Genomic DNA, 23,695 nt, shown 5'->3' with positions numbered 1-23,695 from the left:
CTGGAGGAGATGGGTCTTCAGCATTTCAGCTGTATTTAACTCCCCCCTCCACGGGAGGCAGACTGCAGCTGGCTAAATGCTGTGAGGTGGTGAAGACGAGACCGGAGAAAACAAAAGGAAGGCTGCTTCTCTGACGCAAAACATATTATTAAATTGTTATTACAACTGAAAACAACATAAAGTTGATTATTTTGTCTAGAGAAATATTAACAGTCATGTTTCTGGCCACCTGGATAATTGAAGTCCAATATATCCACTTTGTCTGCTATTTGATGCTATGCATGTAGCTATGAGTTTTCATTGAGTGCTGCTTCTGAGTTCTGATACTGCTCATTTAATTTCTCGTGTCCGTCATTTAGTCCTCAAATAGAATCATTTACTGAGGCTATAACTGTCATGTATTGCATTATTTCTGATCGTAAAAAGCATAAACATACACATAAATATAACAAAACCCTCCACCCCCTCCCACACATCACAATATGCAGGACATAATCACACAACAAAGCATCTGTTGGGCTCTAGTGATCACAGGAACAAGTCGTTAATTGTTGAGTCTCAACACAGCGGAACCAAAGTCATTCATCATGCAATGATTTCACTGAATGAGGCCTCAAGTTGTTATTGAGTTATTGTGCCTAATTGTTCTTCCACATCGCATTGAGTCCATCATCCCTGGTTAGCGTTATCAAACAGGCAGGGCAAAACAAGCACACACAGAAGAAAGACACACACACATACTGTTTGCACACACACACACACACACACACACACACACACACACACACACACAGTCACTCTGCATAGTTGATAGAAATGTCCGGTAATGAAAAGAGGAGGGGAGGAGGGAAACTACAGAGCAGTTAGCTTGTACGATTGTCCGCATTTCTGAGAAAGCCCCAATGTCCCTCGGGGCTCTCCGGTTGGCGCTGCATCTCCAGAGATTGTATTTGCTGGGATGAAATAACAGAGCATTTAACTTTCCCAGCCAGCCTTTCAGTTGGCTGTGCTACAGTGGGCTCTGCGTGTGTGTTGCTTCTGCCATGGCTGTGCTCGGGGCCACAGCAGATCGAAATAAAAACAAGGAAAGAGAGGGACAGAAAAGAGAGCAACAAAAAGGAAGAAAGCTGGAGACCCATGGGGGGTCTGTAGAGGCCGCAGACGACCTTTCAGAGACAAGCTTTTCTGAAGTGGGATTCACTTTAAAGAAAGCAGAGACAGAGAAAGAAAATGGGGAGGATGACACAGACTTGGGGGAACAGGCGAGAGGAGGGAGGAGACAAATGAATGGGGAGACAGAGTGGGTGTTGTCGTCATCAGAGCCTGAAGGACGGATTAAAGCATTGTGAAGGTCGGCAGGGTGAGCAGAGAAGGATGGCTCCCAGTTTTCCTGGAGGCAGCCAAAAGACACCGAATCATGCACATCCCATACCACTGATGAATACACCTCATATTCTTAAACTGTTCTGGTTGTGTCCTTAATATCCACATGCATGCACTACTGAAAAGGCAAGACAATGATTTTGATTGAAAACAAAAATCATATTTGATCATATTTTTCAAAAATCATATTTGATCATACAACTGCCAAATATTCACTGATTCCAGTTTGTTTAATGCAGAAATTTGGTCAACGCCAGGATAACCACCGCTCCACCTGGCTTTGTCTTAAATAAGGTGCTGGAAGTACCCGAAATCGCAAACTGATAGAATAAATATCCACACAGTTAAACCTATGCAGAGTACACTTTATTTTAGCTTGCGGCCTAAAGGACCCTCATCAGAGTGGCAGGTGAAGAAACTATCAAATCACATAATTACACAGTAATTGCCAGATTAATAGTGAAAATAATTGTTCATTTTAAATTGTCTTAGCTCTCTACATTACGCTACATTTGGAGATACTTCTTGTTATTTCATTGTACATTTCAATACAGTGAAAGCTACTTTGGGGCACTTTCATGTGGGGTTGATTTGGGCCCAGTGGACAAAAGCAGGAGTGTTTTCGCGCACCAGAAAAGAGAGAAGTTTAGAGAACCTCTCATTTTACTGCAAAAGGGCCGATCAGTCTACCTCGGTCAGTCCTGGTTCTCCCGTACCTCATACCTTTCAGCAGGCCCAGCAATAATGGGTCTCCAGCAGCATGGTGTCGGGGGAAGCTCTGCTCCCGGTTGGAAGAGGAGCGACCACAGCTCCAACTGCAGGTCAAAGGTGGCAACAAAGCCGGATCAGGGTCTGCCTGCACTGCAGTGGGCTGATTGCTGCCAGTGGCCCCGCTGGAGGAGTCTGGACTGCGTGCAGTAAATAGTTTCATCTGATTTCATCCGGCCCACCGACAAGCATTAAGAATATAGAAATAGCCAGTCCTCTCACGGATGGCCTTGTGTGCTTATGTGGGTCATATAGAGGCATTAACTTCCATCTGAAACTTTTTCATAACCATTTAAAAGTTACATGTAGCCATTTGTATTAATTTGAATGAATTTGGCTCATATGCAGCCCAACAAATCGTAGGCTATACAAGAGCTGAAACATAGATGGCATATTGGAAACATGTCTAGTTTCCGGTAGAATAAAGTGCAGCCTGCACAATGTTTGCTGACACACCCACAGTTTAGTTATTTTCTCTCCTCAGTGCACCACTGCCATTAAAAAGTCCTGTGTTTGTTTTCGTCGCTTCTGGATGAGGATGAGGAGTCTGGCACGGAGACAAGACTCATTCAATTAATCAAGGCAAGCAGGGCCACTCTAATCAGCTAAGGCCCGCCCCCCGGGAGAAAAGAGAAGGGAAGGGGGTTAAAAGCAGTAGAGTGAGAATGATATAAGAGGGTGAACAGACAGTAGAAAAATAACGGGGATGCAAAGTAACCAAAGGGGACTGGAGAGGAGAGCAGTAAATAGTATAGAAGAAATAGTGCAGTGAACTACTTCCACATGAATGAATTTTGTTGTAATATTTGGTATTTAAAAATGTATGCATTTCCTTATCCACAATCTGTAATTCATTCCTGCTTCAACTCAAAATACATTGACACCTTTTAAATGTACATGCGTCTTTATTACTGGGCACAGAAGGGGAAAAGGATGAGGATGAGTAGTGAAGAGGAGGGAGGGACAGAGTGGGTGCTGAAAGAGAGATGGAGATGTATTTATGGTCAATAGTTTGTGCCGCCTTCAGCATAATGTGTCTCTCAGCTGAATGAACCACTGAAAAGCCACCAATTTACTCCATTTTTGAAGAGCCAAGAAGCACTCTTAATTGATTTAACAGATTCCAGCTGTGCATTTCTTTATTTTCTGCCTGCTAGCTGATACACTGGGTGTGAAAGATGCAGCAGCAAATTCATTCTTTTCAGTCTCTCTTTCTTCCCTTTTTTTTTGACAGAGTATCACCGGGTTTCCCTCTCCTCTCTCTGCTTTTGATGGATGGGTAGATACTTCTGGACACTGACAAATATCAAGCCCTGAGGAGGCGTGTGGCGAGGGAGAGGTGCATTGAACTTAAAGCAAAAGTTTGATATTTTTTGAAAATATGCTTCACTTTCTGGTGGAGAGTTGGATGAGAAGCTGAATACTTGATACTGTGCAGTAAAGTAGGAAGCTACAGTTAGCTAACTATGTTTTTATTTGAAGAATGGGAAAACTGTGTGTCCTGACATGTATTATAACAAAGTGTGCAACAAACATTTTGTCCAAACTTCAGTTTTAGGCCAACTCTTTCTGTAAGTTAAGCTAAAGCAATTTGAAAGTATGCAGAAGTGCCAAAAACTTCTTCAAAAGGCCGCATGAGTTTGGCTCCAAAATCGAGTTCATCTCCATGTTCAAATGCACAACTTTACAGCAGAAATTAACATGTTTACAGTTTTGGAAAATAATTTGGTCTCTAAAACTAATATTCCCGTTCAAGTGTAACTGTTTTGAAATCTGAGGTTTTTAGCTGCTACAGTTATTTAGTTTGTTTGTTTTAGTCCTTGGTTGCAAATTGTGGTGCCAATGGTTGTTCCCGTGCGGTGAGTGTCTCTATGATCAATAGTTCATGCTCAATACCTGCAAAAGAGGTCATGTCTATTGATTATGAGTAAATTGTAGAGACTGTTTCCTTTTGTGTGAAAAACAGGTTGACCTCACTGAGTTAATAGAGAGAAGGAGGTGAAAGGAGTGAGAGAAAGAGAAGAAATGGGAGACTAAAGAACATTATCAAAATAAAAATGTCCAAATAAGTTAAAGGTGCATTAAAAGAGTCCTGCAGTATTGAGCTCCTCACATAGTCTGACTCATGATGTAAAAGAAACAACGAAAGAAAAACGATGCAGAAGCAGCAATTCTATCTCCGTTACTCTTCCATGTCTAAGTTTGGTGCCGACATCGGCTACAATAAAACCAGTTGGTTTGAAATGTTGGGTGTGTTGTGGCAGTAGCAGCTATTGTAGCCTCAAGCTGCTAGCCTCAAGCAGAGATGAGGAGCGAGCAACATACATCACTCACTTCTTTTTAACTCCACAGCAGAAGTTTCTTTATCATTTTCAAACCGAAGCTTACCACACCAGCTGAGGATATTCATCAGACATCATGCAGCTTCTTCTGGAGCCACGAAAGGCTTCATACAACTTATTTTCCCACATATGAGGTAATCCTGAACACCTGTAGACAGACATTGATGTGTATCATCTGTGACATTTCGCTTTTAGGCTTTTAGTACAAAATAGCTGCAATATATCTGTATGCATGGGGTTTATTGTAAGTCATGGATCAATACAAATGACTCAACAGTTACTTCAGCAGGTGCTAAGCTTCTTGGCTTTCAAGCCTCTGATGGAAATAACACATCCACATCTTTGCAATGAAAAGAACGATGTGGGCTGCTCATTATAATATGTTTTGCGGGTGTTTATGTTGGATTCCTGCTTACTGTATTTGTTCAATTGAGAACTTCAACATTATGTCCAGTTCAGGCCGTCGTAATCTGTGCCAAACTACTGAATAATTCTCTTTAAGTAACAGGATGAAGAATGAAGGATGTTACGTCAGCGTGCCAAGTTTCCACAGAAGGAAGATCAAACAGAAAAGTAAAATGAGGAAAAAGAAGTGAAGGCCGACGTCAGGAGCATACTGAGCAGATGACCGTGTGAGAAATGGGGCAGGAGGAAAATGGAGAGCGAGTCAAGTGAGGAACGAGTCGGCGAGGCATTAAAAGGGGTGGGTGACAGCAGGGAGATGGATCGGGTGAGACAGAGAGATTCAAGATGAACACAGGATGCACACACACACACACACACACACACACACACACACACACAAAAAGAGAGAGGCTGATGGAGCAGTCGATTGTCACTAACAGCCTAGAGACACACACCCACATGAGCTCACTAACAAGCACACACACACACACACCATAGTCACATGACGTGTGCAGCTGCCTGGATGTGTATGAATGCAAACAAAAAGGGACACAAAAGGGAGGGTGGAGCCGGGGGGGGAGCCAGGTAACGAGCAGAGAGCACCTAAAGCAGGAAAGAGAGAGAGAAAAAGACACAAAGGCTGAGGACGGTCCCATGTCTTTCAGCACACTACACACAGCAGAGAGCATGCAGGTTAACACACCACAGGCTCTTTTGTCATGCTCCACTGCTCTCTCCAGAGAACACTGGCCCCCGTCATCACCAGCACCATGGTTATAGCACATCCATATGCAGCACTTATATTTGTGAATGCACCGTATGCTGTTATGAAGGACAATAAGAGTTTTACTGGTTATTCACATCTTCTAAAAAAAGAAACAATGAGACAAGACAAGGGGCACTTGAGAAAGAAGAGCTAAACATGGATTTCAGGTTCATTGCCCCATAATCTAAGGTCCTCTTTTAACTTGCCACAGAAGTCACAGAAACTCAGGCGTGATTGACGGCGAGGAAGCAAACACAAGCAGCAGTTCTTAAAAAAGCTCTGTGAGGCTGTCAGGGGGGGTTAGTCCCATAACATCTGGCTGGCCACTTAAAGCTCTCGCTGAAGGACAGAGAGATGGAGGAATAAAGGGATGTGCATGGAGAAGAGAAACCGTGAGGAAAGGACAGAGCCTCAAGGGAGATGACTGACTTTCTAGGAACAGATGAAAAGGGGATGCAAGCACAACGTTTTGAGCCGGACTGCTCTTTCTACAGCGGTATCTGCCGCACACAAGCCAGTGTACTATAAGATGTCAGGAAATAGTGAAAAAGTGATCTCAATTTCGGACCTTTTCAAATAGTTTTTTTTTCAGTCCAAAACCCAAAATATATTAATTTAACTAACAAAAGAAGACGAAAATCGAGAAATATTTACATATGAGAAACTGGAACCAGTGAACTGTTCTTTTGGAATAAAATAGATTGTCTGCTTCTAAAATGATTTCCTATTCATTTCCTACTAATTGCCAATTGACTTGTCGTATCAGCTCCATTCAATATAATTTAATATCAACATAAGCAAAAGCAACATTTCCGCCAGAGTGAAAAACAACAACAACGGAAAAACAAACTAACATCAGAATCACAGCAGGCTTTACAGGCTGTTTGTGATGGAGCCCTCACTCCATCACTCCATATAGACACTGTTGCTGTGTGATGTGTCAATATGCTGTTGGAACAATAGATTTGCGTAACAACAACAGACCTCAAACCTCCAAGTGCACACATGAACACGCGAACTGTGCACATCGACTGACAGCATCATGAGCAGCATCAGAGGCAGCACTGAGCAGCGGTTTGATGGAGAGCGCCGCGGCTCCGAATCTCGGAACGAACGGAGAAGGAAAACAACAATAAAACAACAGCCGGCGAGATAAAGAGCACTCACGCAGTTTCGCTGGATCAAACCGGTTTTCTTCACCTCTCTGTCTCTAACCCAGAATCCACCGTCAACACGTCAAACATCAAACCTTGCCATGCAGATAGTCTGGTGGTTGCCATGCCAACAGCGAAGCTTTCATCTTGCTCCGCACTTATCCCCGCGTCCTTTTGTTTGTCAAGGCAGCTCCTCCTCACTCTATAAACCTGGTCTCCTCGGAGCGTGTGCAGTGTTTGTTCAAATCTTCAGTGAACGGTTCTGTGTGTGTGTGTGTGTGTGTGTGTGTGTGTGTGTGTGTGTGTGTAGGATGCGTAGGCGCTAAACCAAAGCACCAAAGAGAATGTAAGAAGCTTAGATCTACCTTTTTGAGGCGAGTGAAAGACAGAGAAAGTGTGTTTTTTCCTCATATCGCCGTCCTGGGAACGCCTTCACAGAGACGCCATAACCTCTAATTATGTAATTATGGTTGTCGACATCAATACACTTTCTCCTGAAATCATCAGCTGTTGGCTCTTCTTCTCTGGGAAGGACATAAATGCACTTGTTTCATCACAAGCTGCTGAATTGCCCAACTGATGCCATACGGGTTTAACTCTTTGCCTCGATAATTAGCGGATTTCCATCGAACATCGATGTCTGGTGCGGCCTAACCCCAATTTGACACTTTAGAGATCAAAAGGTGGAGGAACGTGAAGTCCTGACCGAACACACACACAAACACACAGGCATCCAAACATATTAAGCAATTTATAATCTGTGTAAAAGCTGCTTGACAGCCCGCAAACAGCCGGAGGGTTTGGTATTAGTCATAATCCCGCCTTTTACATCATGAATGGAGTGATGGAGGGAGGGCGGAGTGGAGGGCAGAGACAGAGAGGAGAAAAATCAACAGCAAGTGTATTAACATGAGACATGTTTTTATGCTTTCATCCTCTTTGAACACCAGGAATAAGTGGGCCATGTCACTGTTAGTGGTGCTGTTTCTCAGAATTGTGAGGGTGCAGGGAATACTGTGCAGTAATCGAAAGCCATCGAAGACAGACTGTGAAATTGAGGATATAGAGATAATAGCCTGAGGCTAATAAGAGAATAAAGTAAAATGATCTTATTTGAAATTAGTATTCATGGATCACTGCGTAAAGTTGTTGCAAGCGATCATGGTGTAACCACAAAGAAATTGTTAAATGATATGTGCATTTATGCTTTATTTACCACAAGTACTTCCTGCTAAATTTCCAGAAGCAGCACTGCCATTCGAGAGCGCATCATGAGAAGATTCAAGGCCACCGAAAGCAGCTCAAAATATCCTATCCATTCATTTCCACCCTCGTTTTTAACAGTGATTTGCCACACAATAGACGCATCAGCACAGACACTGAGCACAATTAGCGTATGAGATACATGACATAACAAAGGGTGTGTTTCTAAACCCGTAATCTTTGCTGTATCAAACTTTCCCTGTCTGTGATCTCAAAAGGCAGCAGTACTGGTGGTAAGTAAGAGACGGATCCTTTTCTCCGTCTTAAGAGGAGCACAACCATCAAACAGGTGTCGGATAGCATCTTAGGTCCTTCAAGATAAGGCTGCTCACGCAGAATCTCACGGAAACTAAACTGAAATAGATGCAACAGCATTATGTTAGCGTGCACTTTAGCTGTCAATAAGTGTATATAACTAGGAGGCAGTGACACCTTCCATACCTCTAGTGTCTGTGTATGATAAATGTATATTCTCAGGATATTCAAAGATCATATTTGAATCCTCTGTGTTAAAAACAGGCTGATGGAGACAGTATTGTTGACACAACAATGTCATATTAAAAAGATCCCATGAAAAGACGACGACAACCTACAATGTGTCTTTCTGACTAACCGGTCTGTGGCACTCAGCTGCAAGTCCATTAGTTCCTACTGAAGATGTAAATCTTAAAAAATAAACTACAGAACCCTTGTTTGTGGTAATGAATGAACCCGTCGCCCAGCACGGTGGAAATCTCAAGTTTCATCACGAAACGATGTTAATTAGACTCTTGGCAACGCTGTGATATCACATAATTGTATCACTGGGCTGTGTAGGAAGTAGCTTGCCATGGGAATGTCAAAGTAAAGGCATATCTTAAAGTTGATAATATGTGTCAATGTATTTACTTTGCACAGAGGATGTTGGACCGTTGATCATTGAGTTGATATATCAATGTCATTACACCCCAACTCTACGATGTATTTGACAGTTTTTGAACAACAATGGAGCTCTTCGGCCTTTCAGAATAAGATATATCCGCCTTTGGCTACATAGACATAACAATAACAATATTGTCGGTACAATTAATTGTTGGTTTTGGTTTGGCACGGGTCAAGTACACCTATGGCTTGCACAAGTGTGTATTCAGTGTGTAGATCTGTTTGTGATCTAGTCAATAAAGACTTCCTCCTTTCTATTTAACGTTAACTTCCTGTTTGACAAGATAGCCGCAATACTCTCTCTCTCTCTCTCTCTCTCTCTCTCTCTCTCTCTCTGTTGAGTCGACCATGTGCTTTCGTCAGTGTGCCTTTATTGAATTCATATCCTGGTCAACACACACACACACACACAGCCATGGCAGCGTCAGAATCCATTAGCTGTGTGACCCCCGAGGCCGCTTGTCAGAGTGACAAGCACCAGTGGCCTTTTCTTTTTAACACCGAGCGTGTGGTTATGGAGCATTGGAATGCAGTGTGAATGCATTCGTACATGTGTGTGTGTGAGTCATTTCATGTCAAAATAGTGCTGTGTGTGTCAGTTATCTTGCACACAATCCATAAGCAAAGTCACGATTCTTGCAGCCTCAGTATCACATCTACCATCATTTGGCTTTTGCAGATCATGTTTGCATTTTCACCACAACTCAGACCACACATGGCCAAAAGAATGTGAACACCCATAAGTGCTTTGTGTATTGACCGATAACGAGAACCGATCCAATACCAGAGCTTAATTAATAAGCTGTATGCCTCACTGTGTGGAAGTGACTAGTATACTTCCTTTATGTGGAAGGCCACATCAGGCTTGACTTAAAATGTCTCCCCTAACTTTGTGAAAGAAAGTGTAACAAATAAGAACATAAATATAAATGTACTAAATGTATCATTTATTGTGGTATCCGATACCAGATCGGTCCAAAGTCACCGATACCCGATGCAGCTTTGTGTCTATCAGACTGATATCAGTCACAGTGTGCTTTGTCATGCTTTGTGCATTGACACATTGTCATGTTGAAACAGGATCGGCCTTCCCAAAACTATTGCCACAAAGTTCTGAGAGCAGTTCTGAATTTGCTGAAATATCACTACATGTTGCACCACTACAATTTAATTGGGACTGAGGACAAACCAAACCATAAAAAACGGATCCGGAAAAGATGTCTCGTCATACCTTTGGGTCAGAGCAGTTAAAACGCATCAAGTCAAAGCTGGTGGTGCTACGTCTCCTCACCACATTGCTATCGGCCGGCTCCGCCCTTCGTCTTATCGTGTAATGATCTGCTTTCTCTGAGAGAGGCAGATGAACGCACTAGATTCTCTCAATTCACGTCTCGAAACAGGAGCACATCTATCCCATTCTTTAGTCTAATTCATCCTGCAGGGTATCTCTCAGAGTCCACACACAAAGTGTTTTATCTGCCTCTGCTTTGTATCAGTGGACATCCTACCGGAGTAGGAGGAATACCCCTGGTGATTACTATTACTATTGTAGAAATCTGATAGAGAGCTTCTTGTACCTTCCTCTCAAACATATCACTATATTGGTCACCAATTCTTCTCATTCCCCCATCTTCTACTAAGGGTGCACTTCCCTTCAATACAAGCCCTTTGCTTGACGGTCTGGCTCTGACCACACTTGTGTCCCTTGTTTCTGATGTCATCAAATTTGATTTATTGATTGCTGTTGGGATGGACTGGTTCAAACCACAAAGAGGGGACGGCCGCTGATTCAGAGTTAGCTCTCCAGACGCCCTCAAGCTAAACTATTTTAGCTGCCACTGTTTGCTTTTTCCTTCACAGCGATTTGTGTAACTAAGCCGAAGAATTGTTTTCTTCCTTTCGACTCCCCCTTCATCTACCAGCACACCATCAGTGTGAGAAATATTATAATTTAAGAAAAAACAAAAGTCATGAAATCAGAATTTGAAAATGTATACAGACATACGTCTTTGCACTCAGACATTCAGACAGAGCCCAGTGCATATTTACAGATGTAAATGAGGTTTGGGGTTGAGTCAAAATGAAGAAGGGATAATTAGGGTGACGTAAGTGAGGCAGGGAGCTGCTGTTCAAGGCCTTGGATCAATTCCAGCAATACTACAACCTCACACACACACACACCTGCACACACACACGCACACACACATGCACACATGCACACACACACACACGGTCAAAGCAGGAGAGGAGAAGTCTCACCTTGAGATTTTAGAGGCATTCAATCTCCTCTTGCAGCACAACCTGCCATCATGGTGCTAACATGCCTAGAAAAACAGAGACAGACACATTTATTTAACGGTTAACTGCTTTCAAATAAGGTGTTTCACTGTGAATTACCAACATGTTAGCTAATGTTGTGAACTTGTGTCTCGCATGAACCAGCCACAACTTCAGATGTGAGTGAGACATACAAGTTGTAGGCGATAAGAGGAAAATCGTACAATTACTTTTCTATAATGTAGTAGAACATATGTATTTACACACCTGTAATAAAAGCCACATTACAACTCCTTCAAGAAACCAGTTCGCTAGAGGACACTGAGCATGAAATTCCCTCTAAATGATCCGAAGGCTAAGCAACCTTATCCAGGCCTACGGTGGTCATATCCCTAGAAATAAAGAGGGGATTTGGCGTAATTAGGTGACACACAGATAAAAGTCTGGGCTGATCGATGATGTCTGGTGTGGCTGTGATGCTGTGATGCTGTGGCCTGCTACTGGAAGGGGGACCAAGAGGAGAGGGTTGAGTGAAGGAAGACCTCTACAGTTCACAGCAGGCTATCATGAGCCACAGATCCTATACAAGTCCACACAGCTGTGATAGACAACATTATGCAAACCCTGAGGATTTTACATCTGACACAGACATGTGCTTTAATAGCGCACCGGGCCAAACTGTAGCTCCCTGACAGCTTCAATTCGTGTGGTCGCTGCTCACGCTTTTCTATTATTAACACTAAGAATCCCAAAACATTTAAAGCTGCGGCTCCTGTGGCTCCATCCGCCCCTTTGTCCTCCTCGCAGACTGCGCTGGTTTATGGCTGCAAATGCAATAACTAACAGCTGATAGTCAAAACAAACCGAGGGGAGGGGGGTAAAAAAAAGAGGGCAAACGCACCTTTAATCTTTCCGTAGTTATCGCATCTTCGGGTGCAGGCTCTGCATCCAGGCTGTGAAGCTGCGTAATGCGATGAGGATCCCTGCCGAGGGGATGCTGGCCTGTGCGCCCAGCAGAGAGTCCGGAGCAGACAGACACTGATCAAGCCCGATCCCCCGCGCGGCTTCTTTTTTTCTTCTTCTTTTTTTTCACGCCGCACACGCACGAGCTCTGCGCGCGTGTTATTTTGGTGAATGGGTGATCGTCAGCGCCACACCCCCTCCTCCTCAACATTTAAACGAGATTTACACCCGGAGAAAGCGTCCCATCGTCGGCACTCGGGTGATTCATAGTTTATGTTGGGTTGCAGCAGGAGAGTGGGAATTGCGTCACGGCGTTGCAGCATATGTGAGACGCGGATCCCCCTCCACCAACAGCATCTTTAATAACGGCTCCGAGACAATTAGCAGCAGGTAAAAAAAAAAACACCACTGCTCAAATAAAAAAACAGGCTATCATTTTGTAGATGGATGCCATTTAAAAAAACAACAACTTTAAAGCAAAAACTGTAGACACAACCTACCCCTGGATCAGATCCACCAGCAGCACCGTGTTACTGTGGCCAGGAGATCCGAAACCCGTCCGGTTTATTCTGACAATATTAGCTTGAACAGGCTGCCCCCTAGCGGGCTGAGGGGGTTGTTGCATAGAGAGCTCAGAGGCGTCTGGAGCAGCCACCTGTAAGATCTGGTTTATTATCTTCACATCTGAGTGGTGAGGGGATCCATCTCCTGGACATTGGTGCTTCAGCCACAACTAACACAGGAAACATAAAACATTCACATTTGCTGAACAGACATTTTTCTTCTGATTCTTCACATAAAGCACCTCGTTTCTAGACCCTTTGAATAAAATGTGCTATAAATAAAGCTTGCCTTACTCTTTTCTCCATGTAGACCGTATTCACAATGTTTCCTATTTCTCTATAGGCTCTATTACAAATCTTTAAATAGAGCCTTTTCTATCTATTTCTATATATATATATATATATATATATATATATATATATATATATATATATATATAGCGCTGTTTGATAATCACATGCAGTATAGTAGCACACTATTGTGTATTTTTACCTAAAAGGTTTATTTCTGCTTGTATCATCATCATCATCTCCCTGCACTCTCCCACTCCCTCCTCTTTTAGACTCATCTGTCTGACTGCTGCTATAATACAGACTGATAGTTTTCTTAATATATATGTTATCTCAATGTTCTTTAAAAAAAATCTATTTGCACTTTATTATTATTATTATTATTATCATCTGTATTCACTTTATGTTGGACAGGAGAGAAACGTTTTTTCAAATCTTCCGTATGCTTGCACATGTTGAAGAATTGGCAATAAAGCTGACTTTGACTTTGACTTTCTCAGCTTCTTGTTCCAGTGAATGTGCGGAACCTTCATTTCAGTAGTATTACAACTGTGTAGAAAAATACCAAGCAGGTGAGACTTTCTAAATCCATGTAACAGGCAGTGATGCATTGCAAAGCACCTGAATACCTGCAGGAGCTGCTGACATTGGGGAGGCCATTCATGTCTGGGATGTGGATTAGCAGCACCACCTCCAGGACACACTGAGCACAGTTGTGTTTTATATGTGATTTATGGACTATGGAAAGGGAGAGTGAATATCAAGTATCACGTTTTGGGAGGTTTTTTTAGGGAAGGAAGCTTTCACAATTTGTTGTCTGAGCTGGCAGTCAACCCTGGTGTGAGCAGGATACTTCCCTGTTGTGAACGGAAACTTTCTATCCTCCCCTCGCACCTTGAAGAGGTCACGATCACATCACACGACACAGAAATCCGTATTACTTGATTCATAAATCATTGATTATTGAGGAGATATATTGATGTTCAAACCTTGGAAACTGAGCCAACTCCATCTGTATTATATGATGATGTGTCTTAATGTGGTGAAATCGGTTGTTGTTGTGCTGCCCTTATGTTGTTTATTGTGGTGCTGCTGATGTTGTTGTTGTATTGTGAATATGTGTCTTGTCATTGTGTTTTTATACTACAGTGTGAATTTACTTAACAGAGACGTTATTCTGTTTTCTGCTCAGGGACGACAGATGTAAATGAGCTGATAGCTAACACTGGTACACCCAGACGCAGTGCACTGTCCCTGTCATTCAAATTAATAAATAATCAAACACATTGTGACAGTTGTATCATGTCGTTTGTGTTTTATGTTTCTATGAGAGAGAGCAAACAAGTCATACTCAAATAAAGATAAGAGTGTGATGAGGATGTCTACATAATGGGTACGTCTTCATTCATCCTCGACTGTCTCAGTGTCTTTGTTGTGTAGTTGAGGTGTAAAAAGTCAAAGACAAATAAATAAAAAGAAGAAAACTGGGTCAATTATCACTTATATAACGGGCTTGGTCTTTTGTAAGGATTCAGTAGCTCCCTCTACCTCTCAAAAGTTATCTAACAGTATGATTCACATCAAAGCACTCAGGACCCCTGCTGCTCAACTCAAAGGCCAGACGGCCCATCTCCACTCTGAAGCTCTAATAACCATCCCTTTATGAAGTTCATGAAAGCCACTCCTCAATAGATCACTGCATATGGCGGGCCCGGCTAATAGCTGGAAAAGTAGCACAGACCGCCACCTCGCTTGGACTCCTTTGAACTGAACCGTATGCAGATTATACAGGGGGGCCAACATATGCATGTTTCTGTGTGTATTTGAAAGGAGGAAGACTCCATCTCTCCGTGTATATGTGTGTGTGCATATGTGTGTGTAAGTGTGTCCTCGTCCTTACCCTGTCACAGCAGGGGTGAGACATGAAAGGCTTTCTACAGTGTTTGGTAATTGCAAAGACCGCCGTTCTGCCTAAACAGCACAAGAGATGACAGCCTCATCAGGACACGGTCCAATCCAGACATTAAAACATATATACTGTTCAGATGTGCACACACACCTTTGGGGCAGTTGACCAATCAATAGTCTTGACTGTGTAAAAGTACACAGAAGTATTTGTGTTTCTTCTCGACACAGGCCTTTCTTTGTTGTGTGTAACCTTTTGATCTAAATGAAAAAGGGGGCTTAGGTAGGCCGATGTGTTTGAGAGGGGAGGTTATGCTAAAAGGGGCAGAAGGGGGTGAGTTGCCACCTTTTTATGTAACCTCTCCTCTGTTCAGCTTTCTAATGAATGTCAACTCTGATAACAAAGCCTCATTTGCATATCATAATCCCCATCTCTCGACCTTCTGATCAGGTGTACTTGGAAGCACGGCTGTGTTCTCTCAAAAAGAGAAAAAGATAGAGAGCAAGGTGAGAGAAAAAAGAAAAAACTCAGTTCACTTTGAAAGCTGTTTGAAGTTCTCTGCCAGAGTTCAAATAACACTAAAACATGTGCATGGCATCGAGTGGCTGATTTGTATTAAAAAGAAGAAAGGCGGAGGGATGGAGGGATGAAAGGAGGCCAGAGAGGGGAGACTGAGGGAACTTTCAGGAGCTCGTAAGGTCAAAATCCTTTGGATCTCATGTCACCGCACATTCAGATGAGCGGAGCCCTTTTGTATTCAATCTCTGAACTTAAACATGATGCGCTAAGTACTCTGACCCCAACACGATGATGACATGTGTTCCTCAAAATTAATTTTACTCTCATTGAAAGGCAAGGAATTGGCAATGAAATGTCATCTTGATTTTCATCATTACCAATGCAACTTCTTTCCTTTTTGTACCATTCAGGGTTCACAATAACAGATGAGCAAAACCCCTCCGCCCAGCTTCAGAGCTGCTGCTGGGTGATGGCATAGCGACAGAACCAGGCATGGTATGCTTGCTGCAGGGGTCAAGGTGTGTGTGTGTGAGTGTGTGTGTGTGTGTGTGTGTGTGTGTGTGTGTGTGTGTGTGTGTGTATATGAGTGTTATTAGCAACTCTGCATGTCATAGCAACAGATCCAAAGGTCACGGACCACCCCAACTGTGTGTTCACACACTTCATCATCCACCACCACACTGATCAATAGTGGCTGGACTGTTCATCCGGGGCGGAGGGTTTGGATGGCGACCAATACACAATGTTTCTGCCTTCTCCCTGTCAGAAACTCCTTCTTGGCTTGAACACTGTGTTCTCAGCAGCCTATGTTTTTCTGAATCCCAGTTGTGAAGACCAGACGTCCTTTCCCATGAGTGAAGAGGGCCTCCAGCAGAGCTGCTTCAGCTCCTCCACATTCTCCGAGTCCTCCGTTTGGCCGGAGTTGTAAAGCCGGGCCCTGGGAGTCGCCCGCCTCCGCTCTGATCCACTCAGCCCGGCTCTGCAGCAGAGGCTGTCCTGCCAGCTCCTTTATCCCAGCTACCGCACACCCAGGGCGGGCAAAGCCAGACTGACAGTCCCCCGCTGCCTCCAGAGCCTCCGTCTCATTTCCCTCTGAAGCCGCCCACCACCCCTCTCAGCTTTTCAATCTTCGAAGCAATTAGAAGGAGATCCCTTTCTTTTGTCGTCTATCCGTGGAAAGAAGAAAAGCGAGAGAATGAGAAAAAAAGAAGAAGGAGGGCCAAGTTGTTGGTGGTGGTGGAACTCAGGCCTAGCTAGGAGCCACTTGTGAAGCCCTGGGTATTAGGACTCACATGGTTTGTTTGGAAAGGCTTCTCCAGGGGCCAAAGTGGGATTACGTTGCAGATTGCAAGTTCCCATGGAAGGGGCCTATACCAGCGAGGGCTTTGGTGGGTGGGTTTCAGGTTGGGGGCCATAGAAGAGGTCTTTATGAGTTTGTGGTCTGTCTGAATGGAAAGGGCCAACTCCCAGCATGCTAGCCCTCCATATTAGATGGACACAGAGAGGCTATTGAAGTTACCCAGACATCCCCCCTTTATTTCTCTCCTTTTCTCTCCCTCTCTCTCTTTACTCTCGAAGGCTTAGCTGTTTGCCAGTCAAGAAAAGAGTAAAAGACTGTTCTGGGGGCTGAAATGAATCTTGTGTTCATTTTTATGATGAAAATACCATCTGTGATTTTGGGCAAACATAATACGATATGACTGTTAGACGCTTCACGTCCCTTTCAGCCTTAATGTCTGACATTGAAGCCACGGCTCTGAGATTCCCTTGAAATATTTCAGTTGAATTAAGCTGGGATTTGTTGTGTGAAATCATCTTTTCATATTTTTGGAGTTTACTTAAATTACATTTAAGCATGTTGTGCTTGTTTTGATCCATTGAGCACTTCAAAAAAAGACAATATCAGAATGCAACATTTCAGCAAAAAAAGGACTCGATAAGAAAAGGACACAAGAAAGAAAGACGATCTTAGTAAGAGAGAAAGAGGATGAGAAGGACCCGCGGGACTCTGCGGAGGCCTTTGAAGCTGCATCATAATGTAATGTGTGATCAGATGCTGGAGTCATAACATGATCATTTTTGTGGAAAGAAAAAATGTGATTCCTAAACTTGGTGCTAAAGCTCCAACCTTGTCTCCACCAAAATAAAACTAAACCGCTCTCTAAATTATATTTCGATAGCAAACATATTTGTGATACATCAAAAGCATCAAAATCTGGTCTGGGCTGAAATCCCATCAAGTGGTGTCAAAGGTTTAAGGTCACATCCAACTCATGCACAAGCAAGGTTTATTTTTGTTGTCAAAATACCAACGTCACCACCAACAGAAGCCTTTAATTAAGCAATATGCAATTCATTCTGATGTGTTTTGGGAGAATGTGGAAACTCTTGATAAACTTGTTGTTGTTATTGCTCTAATTTCTAAACACGAGAACTCAGACAAATACAGGAGAAATTTTTAAAAAGGCATTACGACTGGCACGTCAGCTCTTCTAAATCATCATAAAACGTGTTATGTGAACTCCCTAGGATGCATATAGCAGACATCTCTAAAACATCTCTCAATATACACACTCATATATGTGTGTTTGGTTTGTTTACTTGTTTTTCTTTTTACATATTGTCTGCAAAGTCAGCGGTTGTGATTGACATAGTCAACCAATCAATCCGTAGCACCTTTCATACCAGCTAGTACAAATTAAGATAGCATACTTGAATGCTTGACTACTAATAACAAGACAGTACAATAAGTATAACCAGGTTTGGTTCATAAAAATAAAAATTCAACTTTTTTTGTATTCACCCTCTTTTAACAAAGGAGAGGCACATATCTCTACCCTCTAGTGTTGGACGTTTGGTACTACACATTAACTCATCTGAACTACAGCAACATAAATAAGTTTCTTTTCACAGAAACAAGTAGCAATTTGTATTTAAAACATTTTAAGATGCAATGTCCAATTTTAAGTACAGAAAACTAGAGTAAATAATGAGTAAAATCAAAGGCCACAGACTACAGTGTGCTAATGAAAACACACTGACATCTTCTGAAATCTACATATTAAGCATACCGCGTCTTCAGTGGTGACTCGTAGCTTAAGAGAGCAAAACAGAGGAAATAATAGAAATAACTTGTGAAATTATGATGATGACATTTCACTTAATTAGGTGTTATAAATATGTGTAATCCGTCAACACTACTACAACTTCTGGATGAACTGAAGCAGCAATTTATGAATCAGCACCATCGCTCACCAGATGTCTCCTCCTGCCCTTCAATCTCTCCTGTCACCTATAGACCCCCCTCCCACTACCCCATCAGTCTCTGTCTGCAGCCCAAACAGCCTCGCTCCCCATCTAGTCCCTCCCACCCCCCTCCAGCCATATCCCTTTGAGCTCTGCCGCCGCAATGCATAAATACATAAATCTGGTGTCAGTGTAGGCATTAGTGTGTGTGTGTGTGTGTGTGTGTGTGTGTGTGTGTGTGTGTGTGTGTGTGTGTGTGTGTGTGTGTGTGCGCGCGCGTTGTGGGGGATGTTGACATATAGACGATGGGCCGGCAACCCCACAGGCAGACCCCTTTCATGTGTCATCAGATCACAGACCGCTCAGTGTTTACACACCAGACCCATCCAGACACACAACCAGACTCCCCTTCTGCCCCAGCCGTGTCCCCCAGAATCTGTCCCCCTGGCTGGGGAGGCTCGGGGACAAAAGGCTGGGAGTCAACCTGGAGGTGGTGGTGCCAGACTGGCTCTCTGATCTGACCGACTGCCGCAGACCTGATGGGAGATCCGTCCAGAGGTCGGAGGTCAAAGAAGCCATAAATATGTCAGCTGACCTCCTCTTGGCACCATCTCAGCCGCCCTCCCCCCAAACACACGCTTGATTTAATGTTGTATAATTACAGCGAATTGAATGTTAAGTCACTGAACCTTACATGGTTACTGAGCTCAATCTTACAGAAGTCACGCCACTAAGAAGCATCATTATTCCAGCACCAGCGTGTGCTTTCATGGGCGAGAGTAATCTTTCATAAAGCACTTTCACATCATTACCATCATCAAATTACAAACCTCTCAGAGCGCCACACGATAAACTATTGGCTATGGATGGTTAACAGAAGAATGTGAGCACAATAAGGATTTGGACAAGGAGGTACAGCTTTAAAAGTGATGACAGAGGAAAAACAGGAGGAAAAGGTAAAATATAATCCAAGTATGAAGATAACATCTCCACAGACTCCATAAAACAGCTGACATCAACTGAAAGTTCTGCTGGAACAACCATGAATCATTTTCTCCCTTCCTGAAACCCCCCCAAAAAAAGGTAAGAGGAAAAGAGACAAAAGGCAAAGAGCAGAAAACAACAAAGCTAAAAGATGCATTTTATCCTGCTATGTTAAATTGGGTGTGACTACGAACGATTCGGAGGTTCTGAAAAGGATGAAAAAATACACCCACACACACACAACAAAAACAAATTAACATCTAAAATGCTCCGGTTCGTTTCAACCGTTCACTTCAAACCGTCATCAGGGCTCTAATGGGGGCCAAGTTCAAAGCTCCACTAGACTCCCGCAGCTTTGCTGAGACGGAGGAACAACAATTTCGGCTCTCTCTCCCTCCCTGTGTTTGTTTATCCTTCGCTATGCTCTCTTTCCACCATCTCTTCTCTTCCTGCTTCCATCTCCCTTTCATTGCATCCCTCCTTCATTCTTCCTCCCCCTTTTCCTTTGAGAAGACCCCCTCACTTGTATTTAGCCTTCGCCTCAACTTCTCCTTCTTTGCCTGTTCTTGCCCTGTCACCTTGTCTTATTCTAGTTTCAATATTTGATCCGGCGGTATATTCGGCTCTCTGCAGCCCTTTTGTTCTTGCATTCACCCGCTTTGCATCTCAATCCAGCTTTCATCACACATGCCAGTCTCGCACATGTGACGGACATTGATCAGTACGCAGCAGCGGGGATGCTGTCCTGGTGTAAGTTTGTTCAGAAAGCCTGGATCCAGACAGAGCCTTGAACAGCACGCTCTCAAAAGACAACCACTGGTCCGAGACAGACGTTAGCTCAGCGCTGCCCTGCAGATATCTGCCAGGATCAAAAACCCTTCCCCGTCTCCCCCTATTCTCTCCTTCTGCCCCCCTTTTCTCTTTCGAAGATGGCACTTCCACAAATGTTTAACTCCAGCTATCTGCTCATTAAGAGTTCTTCAAAGCCTTCCATTGATGTAAAAGCATCCATTTGAATTTGTAATCACCCTTTGCTGTACGGCTGCTGCGCTCAGCGTAATTTCCCCCGGATTTTCTGATAGCCGGCTCAAAGAGCTAACAACCCGTTTTTTTTTTCCTCTCTGAGTAGCGGGAGAGAGAATGAAAAGGACTTTATCGAACTTTTGGAAGCGGGGAGGTGCGTATTTGTGAAGGTCTTGGGTTTGTTTATATATGCTGACAAAGAAAGTAAGAATATATAGAAATTCACTCTACCGACAAGGCTCACAAGAAGATAAGACAGTGAGAAAAACCCACTAGAGCTGGATAAGGTTTGTTTGAAGACTAAAGTTCTGTCGTCATCATAGAACCGGCTTCTTTTCTTGAAAGACCCAGCAATTGGTTTGTCTATAGGGAGCGCCTTTAACTGATATTGCCTTTAATGGTAGGTATTTCTTTTTAACATTCCACCGCACAAACTTAAAGGTGTCTGAGGCTCTGTGAGCAAACACACTTTGCCCACATGACACATTTAAAAAGAATGCCAGGCAACAGATTCAGTAGCGACCTGCATGCATATTTAGCTCAAACATCCTCTGTGTGCTGAGAATGATGGAGAGCCAAACTCTGTCACTCCATCACAACACCAAGAAGAAGAAGAAAATACTTGAAAAAACAGAAGAAGCAATCCGTCAGATCCTTGAGGCAGAAGAACATACCGTTACATCTGGATTTCCTCACGGGAAGGAAGTGTTTGAAATCTAATACATAAACATTATTCCCCCGACTCGCCAGTTTTCCCTTCACCTGCGGAAAAAAATGGGCTCTTCTTCTGAGCCACTTTGGGGAACTTTTCCACAACACAGTCCTCCTTCAGTAGGTTCAATACGAGGGCTGACTGGGATTTGGCTCCTGCCATGTTTCATCAAACACACTTGTCTTCAGCCATTGCAGGCCTGTCTGTCAGTCAAACAGCTCCTCATAAATAGCACCTTGCTCAGGTTGCCACTGCTGTCTACTGAAATGGAGATATTAAATGAGGCCTATACAAGTTTACTGTTGAATTCTCAAAAAAATATGGCTTACAATCTCTTAATGCTAATACAGAACCACTCATGCTAATACAAAACTAACATGGAAGAACCAGTCTTTCGGATTTATGGGGATTTACTGGCAGAAATGTAATATAATATTCATAACTATGTTTTCATATGTGTATAAACAAAGAATTGTTGAGTTTTCATTTTGTTTTCTACATACGGAGCAGTTCTTCTTCACGGACTTGTCTGCCATGTTTCTACAGTGTCCCAGAACGGACAAACCAAACGGGCTCTAAAGAAGGCCTTTCACGTTTTTATGTTGCCTGAAAGCTACCATAGTTTTCCGACATGTACAGAAAGGAAGGGATGAGCGAAGAAGAATAGAAGAGGAGGTGTACAACCTGCCAGCCGAGGCGAGCGGCAGGATTTGCAGCTCACATTACCGTTACCTAGCTAACTTGCTAGCAATGCGCTGACTGTAGGATGAATAAAAAGGGGGTCTTTTCAAAACAACATACATATATATTAGACTTGAATTATGACCCGTTTACACTCAGCTCAATAAAACTACAAATAATTTGAATAACAGATTTAATCAATACAAATGGAATCTTTTATTTCGTTATCATTTGAATTGTGTGTTTTTATGAAGAAAAAAACACTATAGATGACTATAATAAAGTAAAAGGATAGATCATCAATGATTGGCAATGAGCATCGGTGGCAAAAAACCTGATCAGGGATTTTTAAAAGTAATATTTGCTCCCTTTCTTCTTTTGTGCTGATCCGATCCGTGACTCCGATCCAGAATACGAGCTGAATCGTGAGTTTTATGATCCGTTGCACCACCAGCAAGTTTATGTAATTCTCATAAAAATCAGTAGGATTCTATTTTCTATATTAATTGTATTACTAAAACACTATTTTGTGCATGTGTGTGTGTGTGTGTGTGTGTGTGTGTGTGAAAGAACTGATGGCAGACATGTCACCAGGACCATTGACTCCAACCTAATTCCTTCCTGATGGCCTTTTCTTCAAGCGCAGATGGAGACTAGGGGCTCTTGACCTTTGACCTCCACCACTAAATCACATCATTCGATGGCTGTGAGGGCCATGGGGTCCCGAGACTCCACCAGGCAGATGGGCAGCTGCCCACACCCACATACACACACACACAGACACACATACACACACACACACACACACACACACACACACACACACACACACACACACACACACACACACACACACATTTGTGCACTACTCTTGACACAAACACTGATACACCATACTCAGTATACAACCATGTTTTCACATATAGGATACACACTAAAAAAAACACATACAGGCCAATACACCTTTCTTACAGTCTTGCTTTCATGCACTTGCAGGGACACACATATTTTCCCCACATACACACAACACCACTAAATAAATAATGTTCTTTTATATCTGTGTCTCAAGTATTCTCTGTCATCTGTGTCCTTTTACTCAGCCACATCAGACACTCTCTCAAGCTCTGTCCTACACTTTGTTTTTAACTCTTCTTTTCTTCTCTTCTGTCCTCCCCCTGTGATGTGGCTTCTCTGTTTCTGCTGAGCACAGACTAGAAAAAGAGAGAAGGAGAGTGTTGACAGCTAAGAGAAAGAAAGACTAAGAAAGAGAGAGGTGGACAGTGAGAGAAACAGAAAGTCAAGACTTCTTTTTAATGCGGTAAAATCAGTTTCTACCTTTTCTTTGCCTCAACGCAGCCCGTCCTGCTGTTCTTTGCTTCAAAAATATGTCTCACTCTCAACCATGTCCGAGGAGGGCATGTCATTTACAGGACGTTGCAGTTCGAAGCAGTATGTTTTCCACAGTAAATATGCTTATCTTACTGGATGATTATAGGTACCAATGTAATTATTTCTCCGGGGTTTCAGT

This window comes from Taurulus bubalis, assembly GCF_910589615.1.
Source record: "Taurulus bubalis genome assembly, chromosome: 17".
NCBI classification, from domain to species: Eukaryota; Metazoa; Chordata; class Actinopteri; order Perciformes; family Cottidae; genus Taurulus; species Taurulus bubalis.
This window is presented reverse-complemented; position numbering follows the sequence as displayed.